Consider the following 17,300-nt stretch of genomic DNA (forward strand, 5'->3'; position numbering starts at 1 on the left):
TACAGTCGTGGTCAAAAGTTTTGAGAATGACACAAGTATTGGTCTTCACAAAGTTAGCTGCTTCAGTGTTATGATATATTTTTGTCAGTTGTTACTATGGTATACTGAAGTATAATTACAAGCATTCCATAAGTGTCAAAGGCTTTTATTGACAATTACATTAAGTTTATGCAAAGAGTCAATATTTGCAGTGTTGACCCTTCTTTTTCAAGACCTCTGCAATCCGCCCTGGCATGCTGTCAATTAACTTCTGGGCCACATCCTAACTGATGGCAGCCCATTCTTGCATAATCAATGCTTGGAGTTTGTCAGAATTTGTGGGTTTTTGTTTGTCCACCCGCCTCTTGAGGATCGACCACAAGTTCTCAATGGGATTAAGGTCTGGGGAGTTTCCTGGCCATGGACCCAAAATGTCGATGTTTTGTTCCCCGAGCTACTTAGTTATCACATTTGCCTTGTGGCAAGGTGCTCCATCATGCTCCATCAACTGTTCTTGGATGGTTGGGAGAAGTTGCTCTCGGAGGATGTGTTGGTACCATTCTTTATTCATGGCTGTGTTCTTAGGCAAAATTGTGAGTGAGCCCACTCTCTTGGCTGAGAAGCAACCCCACACATGAATGGTCACAGGATGCTTTACTGTTGGCATGACACAGGACTGATGGTAGTGCTCACCTTGTCTTCTTCGGACAAGGTGTTTTCCGGATACCTGAAACAATCGGAAAGGGGATTCATCAGAGAAAATTACTTTACCCCAGTCCTCAGCAGTCCAATCCCTGTACCTTTTGCAGAATATCAGTCTGTCCCTGATGTTTTTCCTGGAGAGAAGTGGCTTCTTTGCTGCCCTTCTTGACACCAGCACATCCTCCAAAAGTCTTCGCCTCACTGTGCATGCAGATATAGTCATACCTACCTGCTGCCATTCCTGAGCAAGCTCTGCACTGGTGGTGCCCCGATCCCGAAGCTGAATCAACTTTAGGAAACGGTCCCGGCACTTGCTGGACTTTCTTGGGCGCCCTGACGCCTTCTTCACAACAATTGAACCTCTCTCCTTGAAGTTCTTGATGATCCGATAAATGGTTGATTTAGGTGCAATCTTACTAGCAGCAATATCCTTGCCTGTGAAGCCCTTTTTGTGCAAAGCAATGATGACGGCACGTGTTTCCTTGCAGGTAACCATGGTTAACAGAGGAAGAACAATGATTTCAAGCTCCACCCTCCTTTTAAAGCTTCCAGTCTGTTATTCTAACTCAATCAGCATGACAGAGTGATCTCCAGCCTTGTCCTTGTCAACACTCTCACTTGTGTTAACGAGAGAATCACTGACATGATGGCAGCTGGTCCTTTTGTGGCAGGGCTGAAATGCAGTGGAAATGTTTTTTGGGGGATTAAGTTCATTTTCATTGCACAGAGGGACTTTGCAATTATTTGCAATTCATCTGATCACTCTTCATGACATTCTGGAGTATATGCAAATTGCCATCATCAACACTGAGGCAGCAGACTTTGTAAAAATTTGTATTTGTGTCATTCTCAAAACTTTTGACCACGACTGTTTACATATGTGTTATTTCATCATTTTGACGTCTTCACTATTATTCTACAATGTAAAAAAAAATTTAAATAAAGAAAAACCCTTGAATGAGTAGGTGGTCCGTGCTTACTGAGGTGTAGCCTACTGTGTCGGCCCGCAATAGAATTTTATGAATGCCTATCCATGTGGTGCGCCCACCGTTTGCAAAACAAGCTGTTGCATTTGCTTTATTAGTCCTGATTCCTGTGACTAATCCATTTGGCTATTTAAGCTCTGAACATCAGCTACACAATTTTATCAGGAGTTATCCTGCAGCTATTTGCAATGTGTCCATTTTGTCCATTTTACTTTGACCTGTCCTGATTTTAGGATATGTTGTTTGTAAAAATAAAAAATAAAAAATGGATTGGGTGCCATTTAAATTACGCCATTTGATCAGAAACCAGCATGATGTAAAACGTGTCGGTCTCATTATATTGTCATACATTTTATCTCCAGCCTGTAGGCTACAGTATGAAAAATGTATGCACTCACTTACTGTAAGTTGCTCTGGATAAGAGCGTCTGCTAAATGACTAAAATGTAAAAATGTACAGAAAAGGCCACATACTATTTCTACCATATGCTATATCCAGGGGTGAAATTACAATTCATTTCTTCCTGGTACGGGACCAAGCAGGTGCACCAGCATTTTTTATGGGCCTAATCATAGAATTACATATACAATCCCTATTAATTCAATAGGATCTCTGTGGGCCTAGTAATACAGATTTGTAATTTAACTTTTTAAATGTTTTACCTTTTATTGTGGCATAAACACAACCAGTCAAAAAGTTTTCATCTGATTGTCAAACAACCACTTCAAAGGGCTCCTCCATAGGCTACCTGCACACAGCCATGAACTTGCAACATATTTCCAGCATCAGAACAGTGGTGAATTACACAAAACACCAAAAAGTGTAATGACAAATTTGGCTATTGTCATTAGGATGTCATTTATGCGTCCACTGACGCATGTTGGTGTCGGCCACTCATCTCTGCCTTTGCAAAATGTAACTGTTCGTAGAACCACATCGCATTTCAAGTCCATTCACTCATTTTTCATGCCTCTGCTATGCGGTAACCATTAATGATAAAAGTTGACGTAATGGCCTAAAGTTTTCTTGACATTTTGCTTTAGTTATTGTGAATGGCTCATGTTTTACCCAAGCTATATCTGCACCCACAACGGTGTGTGCTCAGCCCCCTCCTGTACTCCGTATTCACCCATGACTGCGTGGCCAAGCATGCCTCCAACTTAATCATCAAGTTTGCAGACAAGGGAGGAGTTGAGGGCTGTAGGAGTGTGGTCCTAGGAAAATAACCTCTCACTCAACGTCAACAAAACAAAGGAGATGATCCTGGACTTCAGGAAACAGCAGAGGGTGCACCCCCCTATCCACATCGACGGGAGGAAGGTGGAAATCTATCTGGACTTAAAAATATATATTAGGATCCCCATTAGCTGTTGCGAAAGCAGCAGCTACTCTTCCTGGGGTCCACACAAAACATGAAACATGACATAATACAGAACATTAATAGACAAGAACAGCTCAAGGACAGAACTACATCCATTTTTTAAAAGGCACACATAGCCTACATATCAATACATACACACAAACTATCTAGGTCAAATAAGGGAAAGATGTTGTGCCATGAGGTGTTGCTTTACCTGTTTTGTGAAACCAGGTTTGCTGTTCATTTGAGCAATATGAGATGGAATGGAGTTACATGCAATAATGGCTCTATATAATACTGTACGCTTTCTTGAATTTGTTTGGGGACTGTGAAAAGACCCCTGGTGGCATGCCTGGTGGGGTAAGTGGGTGTGTCAGAGCTGTGTGTCAGTTGACTGTGCAAGCAATTTGGGATTTTCAACACATTAACTCTTAGCCAAGAGAGCTGGATCATTAAAGACAATGATGTATTAAACACAGACTTATACACAAAGCCCACAGACCGCAACACCCTGCTACGTGCGGACAGTATGCATCCCTTTCCCCTCAAGAATGGTTTACCATATGGCCAGTTGTGCAGGGTTAAATGCATATGTGGCCAACAGTCAGATTGTGACACCAATGCTAAGAAAATTGCAGACAAATTCAAAATGAGAGGCTACGAGGACAAAACTCGATGATGCAATGATGAAAGTATCCCAAACACTAAGAGAGGAACTGCTCAAACTAAACCAAAGAAGAAAACCAACGCAACAGTCTTCTGCACAAAGTATACCAAGTGTTCAGAGAAAATGAGAGCAATCCTGAAAAAGCACTGGCATCAAGGGAGGCTGCTGTGGGGAGGACGGATCATAATAATGGCTGGAACGAAGAGAATGGAATGTCAGCAAATACATAGAAACCATGTTTGATGTATTTGATACCATTCCACCAATTCCGCGCCAGCAATTACCACAGGCCTGTTCTCCCCAATTAAGGTGCACCAACCTCCTGTGGCTGGCTGATAGAGGAATTTGTATGTGTAGATTAATGACTAAAAGATTTCCACCCTGATACTGTGTAAACTGTGTTAAGAGTTATAAGACAATAAACCCGCTAACAGAGAAGGGGATTAGAAACGTCTGAGACAGACATTCCAGGAGAGAGGAGACTTAGAAACTGTCCTATTTAAACATTCTATACTGTGGAAATGTACAGGCCGCGTAAAGGTGGGCGGAGCAAAGTCCTTTGTGTGGACGCATATAAAAAGGCTGTGTGTGTTTTTGGCGCCAGAGCTCTCATGAATAAAAATGGCTGATTTCTTGCAGACTGGAGAATTTGTTTAATTCTTACTTAACTAGAGTCTTACAACCTCTGGGAATTATTCAAAGCTTAGTGTTAGAGATATAAATTCTCATGACACTGGCATATTCTGCAATTGCACAGACAAAACAAAACAATTGCACACCTCTTTAAGGAACCTCCACTAGTGGTCTACAAGTGTGGCTGCAATATTGGGGACAGCCTACTGAGATCTGACCTGCCCCCTGAGCCCACTCAGACACTCTTGGCACCATCAAAATGGGAATTACAAATGTGGCTCATGCGCACAGTGCAACAGCACTACGAAAACATCCTTCTTCAGACCCACACACAGGTCAAATTATCCCTTTTAGGGGTGTCATTTCATGCAAGACAAAGGGAGTAATCTATCTCATCACCTGTCCATGTGGTATAGCCTACGTAGGACAAAGGAAAATACTATTCAAACAAGGCATAGCCAATCAGGTGTAAGACTGACTGCCTAGTAGCAGCTCAATTTGTTGAAGCGAACCATCTTATCTCCTCCCTCAAATACACAGATATTGAGCATGTTACTCTACCAAGGAGAGGAGACCCTCCTACTACACAGGGAGACCTACTGGATTTCCTATCTAAAAACACTGACCCCTAGAGGTCTGAATATTGACTTTGTTCTCAGGCCCTTTCTATGAACAAGTCCCCTTTTTTATGAACAAGTCTGCTAAATGAACATATTCTTTCCACAGCTTATCAGCGTGCACCCAAGATGTTCCCTTTGTTGATTATGCTTATTATGTTTGAACTAAGAAATGACATGCAACAAAGATTAAATGGAAACAATTAAATATGTATATGAAATGAAATAATAAATGTTGATGTTAATATTATGTATAATATCTAATAATGTCGCAATATGATAATGAAAACAATAGCTTAATATATTCAACATGCTGTAAACTATTTCATTTGAACAGTTTCCCTTTTTCATCCTCATCACTCTAATTACTATGACACACCCCTCACTATTGTCATTGGTTGCACTAATTGCACAGTTTGTCTACATAACCTGGTACACCACCAAGCGTTCATGACATTACCCTGAAGAAGGCACAGTGATGCCGAAACGTTGGTGGTGTACCCAATAACTTACTGGGAGCTTATATCCAGTGCCTTCAGAAAGTATTCACACCCCTTGACTTTGTCCACATTTTGTTGTGTTACAGCCTGAATTTTGTTGTCACTGGTCTTTACACAATATCCCATAATATCAAAGTGGAATTATGAAATGTCTTGAGTCAATGAGTATTCAACCAGTGTTATGGCAAGCCTAAATAAGTTCAAGAGTAAAAATGTGCTTAACAAGTCACATAATAATTTGCATGGACTCACTCTGTGTGCAATAATAGTGTTTAACATGATTTTTCACTGACTACCTCATCTCTGTACCCCATCAGGTCCATCAGTCGAGCAGAGAATTTCAAACACAGATTCAACCACAAAGAACATGGAGGATTTCCAATACCTCACAAAGAATGCCACCTACTAATAACAACAAGATAACTAATAAAGTAAGCATACTGTGTCCATAATAAGTATATAGGTTATAGGTTGAGAGCTTTTGTGAAAGAGCACAGTTAGAAAGATATGGCATATAGAAGCAAACCGGATGGACATCATGAAAATGATCGGAGGTTGAGGGTAGAGGAAGTTCAGGAGTAAAAACAAACCAAATAGAATTATTGTAAAATTGACTGTGTCCATAAAATGTATATAGTATGTACAGTTGAAGTCGGAAGTTTACATACACTTAGGTTGGAGTCATTAAAACTCGTTTTTCAACCACTCCACAAGTTTCTTGTTAACAAACTATCGTTTTGGCAAGTCGGTTAGGACATCTACTTTGTGAATGACACAAATAATTTTTCCAACAATTGTTTACAGACAGATTATTCCACTTATAATTTCACTGTATCACAATTCCAGTGGGTCAGAAGTTTACATACACTAAGTTGACTGTGCCTTTAAACAGCTTGGAAAATTCCAGAACGTTTCAAGGCCTACCTTTAAACTCAGTGCCTCTTTGCTTGACATCATGGGAAAATCAAAAGAAATCAGCCAAGACCTCAGGAAAAAAATGGTAGACCTCCACAAGTCTGGTTCATCCTTGGGAGCAATTTCCAAACGCCTGAAGGTACCACGTTCATCTGTACAAACAATAGTACGCAAGTATAAACACCATGGGACCACGTAGCCGTCATACCGCTCAGGAAGGAAACACGTTCTGTCTCCTAGAGATGAACGTACTTTGGTGCGAAAAGTGCAAATCAATCCCAGAACAACAGCAAAGGACCTTGTGAAGATGCTGGAGGAAACAGGTACAAAAGTATCTATATCCACAGTAAAACGAGTCCTATATCGACATAACCTGAAAGGCCGCTCAGCAAGGAAGAAGCCACTGCTCCAAAACCGCCATAAAAAAGACAGACTACGGTTTGCAACTGCACATGGGGACAAAGATCATACTTTTTGGAGAAATGTCCTCTGGTCTGATGAAGCAAAAATATAACTGTTTGGCCATAATGACCATTGTTATGTTTGGAGGAAAAAGGGGGTTGCTTGCAAGCCGAAGAACACCATCCCAACCGTGAAGCACGGGGGTGGCAGCATCATGCTGTGGGGGTGCTTTGATGCAGGAAAGACTGGTGCACTTCACAAAATAGATGGCATCATGAGGAAGGAAAATAATGTGGATATATTGAAGCAACATCTCAAGACATCAGTCAGAAAGTTAAAGCTTGGTCGCAAATGGGTCTTCCAAATGGACAATGACCCCAAGCATTCTTCCAAAGTTGCGGCAAAATGGCTTAAGGACAACAAAGTCAAGGTATTGGAGTGGCCATCACAAAGCCCTGACATCAATCCTATAGAAAGTTTGTGGGCAGAACTGAAAAAGAGTGTGCGAGCAAGGAGTCCTACAAACCTGATTCAGTTAAACCAGCTCTGTCAGGAGGAATGGGCCAAAATTCACCCAACTTATTGTCGGAAGCTTGTGGAAGAATACCCGAAACGTTTGACCCAAGTTAAACAATTTAAAGGCAATGCTACCAAATACTAATTGAGTGTATGTAAACTTCTGACCCACTGGGACATTGATGAAATAACTAAAAGCTTAAATAAATCACTCTCTACTATTATTCTGACATATCACAATCTTAAAATAAAGTGGTGATCCTAACTGACCTAAAACAGGGAATTTGTACTAGGATTAAATGTCAGGAATTGTGAAAAACTGAGTTTAAATGTATTTGGCTAAGGTGTATGTAAACTTCCGACTTCAACTGTATAAGCTTGTCACGATCGTTTACGAACGAGAAGGACCAAGGCGCAGCGTGATAAGCATACATGTTTATTTAAAGGAATAAACAACCAACAAAACGTGACGTCCAAGGTAACACACAAACATACCTTACACAGAACAAAATCCCACAACTAACAGGTGCCAAAAGGCTGCCTAAGTATGGTCTCCAATCAGAGACAACGAGCAACAGCTGCCTCTGATTGGGAACCACACAGGCCAACATAGATCTACACATTCTAGATCTAAAACATAGAAAACAACATAGCCAAACACAACACAGAAAATACACACCCTGACTCAACAAATACAAGTCCTCAGAGTCAGGGCGTGACAAAGCTGGAAGTAGAGGCCTAAGCATTGTTGTTCACTAGTTTACTCCAATTAGGAAAGTGGTGGTGGGGTTGGAAAGTAAGAAAGGGAAATATATTTTTTTAAAGGATATGTATGTATATATATATGTATGTATGGGTATGTATGTATATATATATATATTTGCCAGAAAAAATTAACATATGGGGGATTGGAAGTGATGCAGACAATTTGTCACGATCGTTATGGGAAGAAGCGGACCAAGGCGCAGCGTGAGAAGCGTACATCTTTATTACTTGTACACACAACGAACCAAAACAATAAACGATAAGTGAAGTCCTAGGTTAAATACACAAACCTTCCGGAACAAGATCCCACAATAAACAGTGCCAAAAGGCTGCCTAAGTATGGACCCCAATCAGAGACAACGAGCCACAGCTGTCTCTGATTGGGAACCATCCTGGCCAACATAGAAATAAACGATCTAGAACACAACATAGAAACTATAACAAAGAAAATCCACACCCTGGCTCAACATTAAAGAGTCCCCAGAGCCAGGGCGTGACAGTACCCCCCCCCCCCAAAGGCGCGGACTGCGACCGCGCCAACCAAACACCACAGGGGAGGGGCCGGGTGGGCATTCCGCCTCGGAGGCGGATCCGGCTCCGGGCGTGACCACCACTCTCTCTCTCGCCCTCGTGGTCTGGCCCTGCTGACCGGAGCTGGACTGAACACAGGTGGAGCGGATTGCTCTGGCTCCGGCGTGGAGCAGCTGACCGGTGCCGGACCAGGCACAGGTAGAACAGGCACGGACCGTGCCGGACTGACGACGCGCACCACTGGCTTGGTGCGGGGAGCGGGAACGGGCCGGACCGGGCTGACGACGCGCACCACTGGCTTGGTGCGGGGAGCAGGAACGGGCCGGACCGGGCTGACGACGCGCACCACTGGCTTGGTGCGGGGAGCAGGAACAGGCCGACCGGGCTGGCGACGCGCACCACTGGTTTGGTGCGAGGGATATCCAGGACCGAGGAGGGGTACTGGAGGCCACGAGCGTTGAGCCGGCACACTCCGTCCTGGCTGCATGCCCACCTTAGCACGACACGTGCGTGGTGCTAGCACAGGACGTACAGGACTGTGCCGGAACACTTGCGGCACAGTACGTGGCTCCGCATACCACGGAACCTGCCCAGTCTCACACTGCCTAGCCTGAGTACGGGGAGTTGGCTCTGCTCTACCTCTAGGCTCCGCCAACCACACTTCCAGCCCCCCAAACCTGATGGCCTCCTCTCCTAAATCGCCGATGCGCCCTGTAGCTGCCTCCAGCAGCCCCGTCGTCCACGCCGTGTGCCCCCCCAAAAATAATTATTGGGGTTGCCTCTCGCGTGTCCGTCGTCGGCACGGTTGGCGCCGTTTCTCCTCTCTTGCCAGGGCTTGTACCTTTGCCCATGGCCCTCTGCCCGCGAATATGTCCTCCCAAGACCACCATTCGCCCACCTGGGACATCGCCAACTCCTCCTGCTTGGCACGCTGCTTGGTCCTTTTATGGTGGGATCTTCTGTCACGTTCGTTATAGGAAGCATATACATCGTTATACATCTTTTAATGAGTACTTTACACAAATAACAAAACGATACGTGAAGTCTACAGGTTCACCAACACAAACCTATACAGAACAAGATCCCACACCTAACTAGTGCCAACAGGCTGCCTAAGTATGGTTCCCAATCAGAGACAACATAGAAAACACGAACTAGAACGAAACATAGAAAATCACACATAGAAAATCCACACCCTGGCTCAACTTATAAGAGTCCCCAGAGCCAGGGCGTGACACAATTACATTGATGGAAGTTACAATCTATCTGCAATATTAAAGCTGATCCGCCCCCTAAAAAAAGATTTGGAAAAAAAATGAAAAAAAAGAATGGCACCTATTGGTAGATGGGTCAAAATAAAATAAAAACAGACACTGAATATCTCTTTGAGCATGGTGAAGTTATTAATTCCACTTTGGATGGTGTATCAATACACCCAGTCACTACAAAGATACAGGCATCCTTCCTAACTTAGTTGCCGGAGAGGCAGGAAACCGCTCAGGTATTTCACCATGAGGCCAATGGTGACTTTAAAACAGTTACAGAGTTTAATGGCTGTGATACGAGAAAACTGAGGATGGATCAACAACATAGTAGTTACGCCACAAAACTAACCTAATTGGCAGAGTGAAAAGAAGGAAGCCTGTACAGAATAAAGCATATTCCAAAACATGCATCCTGTTTGCAACAAATCACTAACGTAATACTGCAAAAAATGTGGCAAGCAATTCACTTTTTGTTCTGAATACAAAGTGTTATGTTTGGGGCAAATCCAATACATCACATTACTGAGTTCCACTCTCCATATTATCAAGCATAGTGGTGGCTGAATCATGTTATGGGTATGCTTGTCATCATTAAGGACTGGGGAGTTTTAAGGGGATACAAAGAAACAGAATGGAGCTAAGAACAGGCAAAATACTAGAGGAACACCTGGTTCAGTATGCTTTCCACCAGACACTGGGAGAATATTCACCTTTCAGCAGGACAATAACCTAAAACACAATGCCAAATCTACACTGGAGTTGCTTACCAAGAAGACAGTGAATGTTCCTGAGTGGCCGAGGTACAGTTTTGACTTAAATCTACTTGAAAATATATTGCAAGACCGGAAAATGGTGGTCTAGCAATGATCAACAACCAATTTGACAGAGCTTGAAGAACTTTGAAAAGAATAATTGGCAAATGTTGCACAATCCAGGTGTGGCAAGCTCTTAGAGATTTACCCAGAAAGACTTACAGCTGTAATTGCTGCCAAAGATGCTTCTATAAAGTATTGAATCAGGGGGGTGAATACTTATGTAACTGATATATTTCTGTATTTCATTTTCAATAAATGTGCAAAAACATTCTGAAAACATTTTTTCAGTTTGTCATTAAGGGGTATTGTGTGTAGATGGGTGAGAAAAAAATATATTTAATACATTTTGAATTCAGGCTGTAACACAATAAAATGTGGAATAAGTCAAGGGGTATGAATACTTTCTGAAAGCACTGTTTAAAGACACTGACACTACTGTGTATAGGTCAGAGACACAGATGTTTGTGCAGTGGTGTGATGACCACCCCCAGAAAACAGAATAAAGTGTTTTTGACCCCATATCTGTCAGTGACCACTCACCTGTGGTGGTCCCTAGTGTGGACATTACTCAGTGCATAATGATAGTAACCCATCCTGGAGTGAACAGTGTTTGTTCTAGGGTCCAACAAAGCTTTTATTTGGAACAGAAGGTCATCTGACCATAGCACCGACTAGATTTTGCTAAATGCATTGGCACTTGGACTGGAACCAGTGCTATGGTCATATAAAATGAAAATAGAGCTTTGGCCACGCACACCAGTGGTGGGTTTGGCTTCAAAAGAACAATCTATATGCAGAAAATACCTCATCCCTACTGTAAATATGGTGGTGGATCTTTGATGTTATGGGGCTATTTTGCTTCCACTGGTCCTGGGGACCTTGTTAAGGTCAACGGCATCATGAACTTTACCAAGTGCCAGGACATTTTAGCCAAAAACCTGGTTACCTCTGCCAGGAGGCTGAAACCTGCCTGCAAGTGGATCTTCCAGCAAGATAAAAGCCCTGAGCACACATCAACAATCCACAAAGAAATTGTTAATTGACCACAAAATCAAAATGTTGCAATGGCCATCTCAGTCTCCGGAGTTAAACCCCATTGAAAACCTGTGGTTTGAATTGAAGAGGGCAATCCATAAACGCAGACAAAGGATATCAAGGATCTGGAAAGATTCAGTATGGAGGAATGGTCCAAGATCCCTCCCAATGTGTTCTCCAATCTCATGAAACATGGCTCACTGTCGTTATCCCTGCAAGGGGAGGGTGCTGGAGTATTGAAAACAGGGGATCCAATCATTTTGAGCCATATCTTTTTTTAATTTGTAGTACTTGTTAAACAAAATCACTTTCTCTGAGCAATTGTATTAGTATAAAATAATATATTTATTTAGCATACAATATAGCTCAGCATTTGTATTATTTATTTTATACAGTCTTTTTTGCTCATTATCAACTGATCCAAAAATTCCGGACCCCACTGTATATACATCAACATGTACACCTCGGTGAACTTCAAGTGAAATGGTTTGAAAACGTTTCTCAATCAAGGCATGGAAGGTGTTGCTGTACTCCTAATAATCCCACAACAAATTACAGCAAATCGAGAAGATTGAAATACTGCTAGTTTTTAATTAGACTGCCTTTTTCATCATGCTAGGCTAGCTAATGCATTGGATTAGAAACTGTAACGTGTACGCTGGGAGTCGGGAAGCAAGTACAGGGAGTGAATTTAATAATAACTGAAACATGGTCCAAAACAAGAAACACAAGCAGTGAAAACCCAGGAACAGAATCAATAACGCCTGGGGAAAAAACCAAAGGGAGTGACAGATATAGGGGAGGTAATCAGGAGGGTGATGGAGTCCAGGTGAGTCTCATGAGGCGCAGGTGCGCGTAACGATGGTGACAGGTGTGCGTAATAATGAGCAGACTGGCGACCTCGAACGCCGGAGAGGGAGTATACATGACAGAAACAGCTGCAAAGTTATTCTTCTTCATGACTGAGATTAGCCAAACAGCCTTGTGTCCACTTGCCCGCCTGAGCCATGAAGCAAATTAAAATAGGTGGTGCAAATTTAAGTTTTTGCATCTCCACTTCATTTTTACCAGAAAATTCTCATAATCCATTGGATAATTTGTAAATGTTCACTTATTTTTGAGCTGGTATGTATAAAAAATATAAATTAACATTCTATAAATGGTATAATTGCGTGATAAGATAGCATTTTGCAAACCTGCTCGCCCCACTGAATCAAGATGAATGGTTTTGACCACTAAAGTTTTGCTTCACGCTCCACTGCTTTGATTGGTGTAACATCAGCTAGAAACCACAAGTGCTTATCCAGATAATGTGTAAACTCAACATAGTTGTTTTCGGTAGGTGTTATTGAGTAGGCTGATACCCCATGTCATGGGTGCACAATCCATAGGTTAGGCAGTACAATATGAATGTCCAATACACACAAAAGACTGACTGGTAAGGTGATTTCCCATAGTCAAAGTCCTGCAATAAGACGCTAATATTTGTGTAAACTCTACATAGTTGTTATCTGTGGGTGTCACTGAGAGTAGGCTGATACATTTCATGGGTGCACAATCCATAGGTTAGGCTGTAAGGTGCATATAAGCAGTGGTGACCCGTCATTCAGGGCAGGTGGGGCGGAATTTTCTTTGGGGGGGTTGCCTGTTTTGCATGTTCTTTTGGCATTAATATGTGTTTGCAAACAATGTAAAAAATTAATAAATAACAATTGAGTTAATAAAGCCGCATACAAACATGGTCTCTTTTTTGCTTTCTTGAGTAAGGCAGCTCCAAAATGCAGGTGTTTCCGCCTATACATTTACATTTTAGTCATTTAGCAGACGCTCTTATCCAGAGCGACTTACAGTTAGTGAGTACATTCATTTTCATTCTGGCCCCACGTGGGAAACGAACCCGCAACCAACTGAGCTACACAGGGCCCTATCTCAGCGCTTTCTGTGGTGGTGGGGCAGCCAGTGGAAAATACGGAGCGTAGGGGTTGGTAATGTTCTCTAGTTGCGCCGTGATTGGCTCAGTGTTCTGTCACTCATGGGGACACTACGTCGCCGCCAAATCTAAGGGTAGAGTTAAAAAATTCAAGCCCCTTGGGTGCTGCCATAGAGTTACATTAGAAGTGCCCATTCAAGAAGGCTCAAGGTCATTGGCCACAGATAAAATGATGTTAAATCACGTTATATCTACCGTAGCTTTGATTGGACTGATCATGTCAACATCATACTTTCACAATCTTAGCTAGCAGTCATCATCATGAATCAAGTCGACAATCTACTGGCAAATCCTTTTTAATCCTTGTCATATGAAGAGAAATTATAGATAAAACGTATCGGTGCTCATCAACCATTGGACATAAACATTACACAACAAGTTGGAAATCACATATTCAAAAATGAGTGGTTTGGAAGGAATCAGTGGCTAACTGCAAGCATTGCAAAGCAATCACTAACCTGCTATTCAGTGGAGTGGCTGTGTGGTCCCAAGTCTGTGTTTAAGGGTCTCTTTTCCAAGCTTAAAATTATAAACATTCAACATTGGCCATGCTGTCAATCCAGCATGATTACTGCCGCGCTCAAAACAACTGTTAACTCGGAACTGGGAAATCTGACTTCAGTGAGTTCAAGACAACTGGGAACTCAGGGAAAAAACTAGCTCCGTCTGGGAAAATACGTTTTGAACGGTCATCCAACTCGGAATTGTAAGTCGGGAATTTGGGGCTCTTTATAGAGCTACGACCTGAAGATCACTGACGTCATCATGATTCAAGTTGTCTTGAAAGCACCATAAATCCAGAGAATGCCAGACTTTGATGACAAAGTTTGATGACAACATTTTCCCACGAAGGACCGCCGCGCCACCTTTCTGTTCAAGTGAGCACAGCACAACAAGGTGAGTCCAAAAATGCATAAATGATGTAATATGCCAGGGAGATATGTACAGTGGGGGGAAAAAAGTATTTAGTCAGCCACCAGTTGTGCAAGTTCTCCCACTTAAAAAGATGAGAGAGGCCTGTAATTTTCATCATAGGTACACGTCAACTATGACAGACAAATTGAGAAAAAAGAATCCAGAAAATCACATTGTAGGATTTTTAATGAATTTATTTGCAAATTATGGTGGAAAATAAGTATTTGGTCACCTACAAACAAGCAAGATTTCTGGCTCTCACAGACCTGTAACTTCTTCTTTAAGAGGCTCCTCTGTCCTCCACTCGTTACCTGTATTAATGGCACCTGTTTGAACTTGTTATCAGTATAAAAGACACCTGTCCACAACCTCAAACAGTCACACTCCAAACTCCACTATGGCCAAGACCAAAGAGCTGTCAAAGGACACCAGAAACAAAATTGTAGACCTGCACCAGGCTGGGAAGACTGAATCTGCAATAGGTAAGCAGCTTGGTTTGAAGAAATCAACTGTGGGAGCAATTATTAAGAAATGGAAGACCTACAAGACCACTAATAATCTCCCTCGATCTGGGGCTCCACGCAAGATCTCACCCCGTGGGGTCAAAATGATCACAAGAACGGTGAGCAAAAATCCCAGAACCACACGGGGGGACCTAGTGAATGACCTGCAGAGAGCTGGGACCAAAGTAACAAAGCCTACCATCAGTAACACACTACGCCGCCAGGGACTCAAATCCTGCAGTGCAAGACGTGTCGCCCTGCTTAAGCCAGTACATGTCCAGGCCCGTCTGAAGTTTACTAGAGTGCATTTGGATGATCCAGAAGAGGATTGGGAGAATGTCATATGGTCAGATGAAACTAAAATAGAACTTTTTGGTAAAAACTCAACTCGTCGTGTTTGGAGGACAAAGAATGCTGAGTTGCATCCAAAGAACACCATACCTACTGTGAAGCATGGGGGTGGAAACATCATGCTTTGGGGCTGTTTTTCTGCAAAGGGACCAGGACGACTGATCCGTGTAAAGGAAAGAATGAATGGGGCCATGTATCGTGAGATTTTGAGTGAAAACCTCCTTCCATCAGCAAGGGCATTGAAGATGAAACGTGGCTGGGTCTTTCAGCATGACAATGATACCAAACACACCGCCCGGGCAACGAAGGAGTGGCTTCGTAAGAAGCATTTCAAGGTCCTGGAGTGGCCTAGCCAGTCTCCAGATCTCAACCCCATAGAAATCTTTGGAGGGAGTTGAAAGTCCGTGTTGCCCAGCGACAGCCCCAAAACATCACTGCTCTAGAGGAGATCTGTATGGAGGAATGGGCCAAAATACCAGCAACAGTGTGTGAAAACCTTGTGAAGACTTACAGAAAACGTTTGACCTGTGTCATTGCCAACAAAGGGTATATAACAAAGTATTGAGAAACTTTTGTTATTGACCAAATACTTATTTTCCACCATAATTTGCAAAGAAATTCATTACAAATCCTACAATGTGATTTTCTGGATTTTCTTTTCTCATTTTGTCTGTCATAGTTGACGTGTACCTATGATGAAAATTACAGGCCTCTCTCATCTTTTTAAGTGGGAGAACATGCACAATTGGTGGCTGACTAAATACTTTTTCCCCCCACTGTATACTGTAGCAAAGAAAGTAATACTAAGTGTATGTTGTGTAGTAAGCTGTTAGTAGCCCATGTGCCTCACCCTAATAATTTGGTCTATTTACCCCTCTTAATTTCGCCTACTGTTCTAACTTGGTGGTGCACATGTAGCCTATAACCTGTTTTAGAGAAATGTAATCATCGAATATTGTAAGAGCTTTCATTGTCTGCTTATATGCCCCCTTTATTTATCCTACGGTTCTGACTTGGTGTACAGGTAGAACACTGTAAGAACGGCCCATGTTCTGAATTCTGTCGCTGTACATTTCAAAAGTGCTGAACAAATAGTTATATTCACTACGTCCGTCCTAGCTCGCTCATTAATGTCTTAATCGAAATTATGAATTGCCTCTTATCCGCTTGTCGTTCCCTTATGCCATAGTTTGTACATCTCAATTGTCAGTAGAAACTACATTTGTTTAAGCAAGTCAGCCATATCAGCTATGTTTTTTTTAAAGGCAGTAAATGAGGCTGAATGAACTGTTTCGCTGCCAGACAAGGCTCCGCTGATAGCGAGGTGTAGCAGTGGTAAGGTGGACTGCTGTTGGGACTCTGCTGTTGGAACAGCTTTATGTAGGCACTAACAGTTTGTGGGCACCGTTTGTCACTGTTATAGTGCAATTACTGTATTGTTTAGTGTTGTGTTGTGGTTGTGCATGCATCCCAATTGTTATTTACTTTTTGCCCCACCAAGATTTACATGCTAAAATCGCCACTGCATATAATTTGTAAGTCGCTCTGGATAAGAGCCACTGCACCAATTTGTAAGTCGCTCTGGATAAGAGCGTCTGCTAAATGACGTAAATGTAAATGTAAATATAAGTATGCCCCCAATGCAATTCTGAAATGAAATACATCCACAGTGCAATTTAAATTGATTCAAATTAACCAATAATTGTCTTTTGATTAATTTATATTACAACATTCCAAACTTGTTTAGCATTATCTAGTCCAATTGTGGCATGTTTTCACTATTTGCATCGGTTTGCATCAGTTTCAATTGAGGACTTTTATTCTGAAGGCGAACCGCGGATTCCACTATTGTT

Source organism: Coregonus lavaretus (genome assembly GCF_964263955.1).
Source record: "Coregonus lavaretus genome assembly, contig: HAP1_SCAFFOLD_123, whole genome shotgun sequence".
In the NCBI taxonomy this organism is placed as follows: Eukaryota; Metazoa; Chordata; class Actinopteri; order Salmoniformes; family Salmonidae; genus Coregonus; species Coregonus lavaretus.